General features: G+C 40.0%; 5 non-coding genes across 5 annotated transcripts; all 5 read left to right on the top strand.

Moving 5' to 3' along the window:
• Nucleotides 1-79: 79 nt before the first annotated feature.
• On the top strand, nt 80-198 carry LOC127996370 (5S ribosomal RNA). Its single transcript, XR_008169279.1, has one exon. It is a non-coding gene; the product is annotated as a 5S ribosomal RNA (ribosomal RNA).
• Nucleotides 199-709: 511 nt separating this feature from the next.
• Nucleotides 710-828, top strand: LOC127997364 (5S ribosomal RNA). Its single transcript, XR_008170229.1, has one exon. It is a non-coding gene; the product is annotated as a 5S ribosomal RNA (ribosomal RNA).
• A 362-nt stretch (nt 829-1,190) lies between these two features.
• On the top strand, nt 1,191-1,309 carry LOC128006067 (5S ribosomal RNA). Its single transcript, XR_008178700.1, has one exon. It is a non-coding gene; the product is annotated as a 5S ribosomal RNA (ribosomal RNA).
• A 515-nt stretch (nt 1,310-1,824) lies between these two features.
• LOC127999507 (5S ribosomal RNA) lies at nt 1,825-1,943 on the top strand. Its single transcript, XR_008172324.1, has one exon. It is a non-coding gene; the product is annotated as a 5S ribosomal RNA (ribosomal RNA).
• A 221-nt stretch (nt 1,944-2,164) lies between these two features.
• LOC127996372 (5S ribosomal RNA) lies at nt 2,165-2,283 on the top strand. The gene has a single exon (XR_008169280.1). It is a non-coding gene; the product is annotated as a 5S ribosomal RNA (ribosomal RNA).
• Nucleotides 2,284-2,500: the final 217 nt, after the last annotated feature.

The following is a 2,500-nucleotide window of genomic DNA, read 5'->3' on the forward strand; positions in this document are numbered from 1 at the left end:
GTTTTCATTCCTAGTTATATAATGTACTGGCGATAAGATTGGCTGGTCTTTAAATAGCCCTCTCTTTGCAGCAGACTTCGCTTACGGCCATACCATCCTGGCTATGCCCGATCTCGTCTGATCTCGGAAGCTAAGCAGGTTTGGGCCTGGTTAGTACTTGGATGGGAGACCGCCTGGGAATACCAGGTGCTGTAAGCTTTTTGGAAATTTTTCACTTAGTATATAATAATTTTGCCAAAAAATAGAGTCAATGCCGATCTCTGAATATTAGCAGGTTTGGGCCTGGTTAGTACATGGATGGGAGACTGCCTGGGAATACCAGGTGCTGTAAGCTTTTTGGACATTTTGCACTTAGTATATAATAATTTTGCCAAAAAATAGAGTCAATGCCGATCTCTGAATATTTGCAGGTTTGGGCCTGATTAGTACATGGATGGGAGACTGCCTGGGAATACCAGGTGCTTTAATCTTTTTGGAAAATTTCACGAATTATATAATAATCTTTCATTAAAAAAAAAAAAAAAAAAAAAAAAAGAGTCAATGCCCGATCTCTGAATCTTAGCAGGTTTAGGTCTGGTTAGTACTTTGATGAGAGACTGCCTAGGAATACCAGGTGCTTTAAGCTTTTGGGTTTTCTTTCCTACTTATATAATGTACTGGCGATAAGATTGGCTGGTCTTTAAATAGCCCTCTCTTTGCAGCAGACTTCGCTTACGGCCATACCAACCTGGCTATGCCCGATCTCGTCTGATTTCGGAAGCTAAGCAGGTTTGGGCCTGGTTAGTACTTGGATGGGAGACCGCCTGGGAATACCAGGTGCTGTAAGCTTTTTGGACATTTTTCACTTAGTATATAATAATTTTGCCAAAAAATAGAGTCAATGCCGATCTCTGAATATTAGCAGGTTTGGGCCTGCTTAGTACATGGATGGGAGACTGCCTGGGAATACCAGGTGCTTTAATCTTTTTGGAAAATTTCACGAATTATATAATAATCTTTCATTAAAAAAAAAAAAGAGTCAATGCCCGATCTCTGAATCTTAACAGGTTTAGGTCTGGTTAGTACTTTTATGAGAGACTGCCTAGGAATACCAGGTGCTTTAAGCTTTTGGGCTTTCTTTCCTACTTATATAATGTACTGGCGATAAGATTGGCTGTTCTTTAAATAGCCCTCTCTTTGCAGCAGACTTCGCTTACGGCCATACCAACCTGGCTATGCCCGATCTCGTCTGATCTAAGAAGCTAAGCAAGTTTGGGCCTGGTTAGTACTTGGATGGGAGACCGCCTGGGAATACCAGGTGCTGTAAGCTTTTTGGACATTTTTCACTTAGTATATAATAATTTTGCCAAAAAATAGAGTCAATGCCGATCTCTGAATATTAGCAGGTTTGGGCCTGGTTAGTACATGGATGGGAGACTGCCTGGGAATACCAGGTGCTGTAAGCTTTTTTTACATTTTTCACTTAGTATATAATAATTTTGCCAAAAAATAGAGTCAATGCCGATCTCTGAATATTTGCAGGTTTGGGCCTGGTTAGTACATGGATGGGAGACTGCCTGGGAATACCAGGTGCTTTAATCTTTTTGGAAAATTTCACGAATTATATAATAGTCTTTCATTTAAAAAAAAAAAAAAATAAATAAAAAAAAGAGTCAATGCCCGATCTCTGAATCTTAGCAGGTTTAGGTCTGGTTAGTACTTTGATGAGAGACTGCCTAGGAATACCAGGTGCTTTAAGCTTTTGGGCTTTCTTTCCTACTTATATAATGTACTGGCGATAAGATTGGCTGATCTTTAAATAGCCCTCTCTTTGCAGCAGACTTCGCTTACGGCCATACCAACCTGGCTATGCCCGATCTCGTCTGATCTCGGAAGCTCAGCAGGTTTGGGCCTGGTTAGTACTTGGATGGGAGACCGCCTGGGAATACCAGGTGCTGTAAGCTTTTTGGACATTTTTCACTTAGTTTATAATAATTTTGCCAAAAAATAGAGTCAATGCCCGATCTCTGAATCTTAGCAGGTTTAGGTCTGGTTAGTACTTTTATGAGAGACTGCCTAGGAATACCAGGTGCTTTAAGCTTTTGGGTTTTCTTTCCTACTTATATAATGTACTGGCGATAAGATTGGCTGTTCTTTAAATAGCCCTCTCTTTGCAGCAGACTTCGCTTACGGCCATACCATCCTGGCTATGCCCGATCTCGTCTGATCTCGGAAGCTAAGCAGGTTTGGGCCTGGTTAGTACTTGGATGGGAGACCGCCTGGGAATACCAGGTGCTGTAAGCTTTTTGGAAATTTTTCACTTAGTATATAATAATTTTGCCAAAAAATAGAGTCAATGCCCAATCTCTGAATATTAGCAGGTTTGCGCCTTGTTAGTACATGGATGGGAGACTGCCTGGGAATACCAGGTGCTTTAATCTTTTTGGAAAATTTCACGAATTCTATAATAATCTTTCATTAAAAAAAAAAAAAAAATATATATATATATATATATATATAT

Source organism: Carassius gibelio, chromosome B22 (genome assembly GCF_023724105.1).
Source record: "Carassius gibelio isolate Cgi1373 ecotype wild population from Czech Republic chromosome B22, carGib1.2-hapl.c, whole genome shotgun sequence".
NCBI classification, from domain to species: domain Eukaryota; kingdom Metazoa; phylum Chordata; class Actinopteri; order Cypriniformes; family Cyprinidae; genus Carassius; species Carassius gibelio.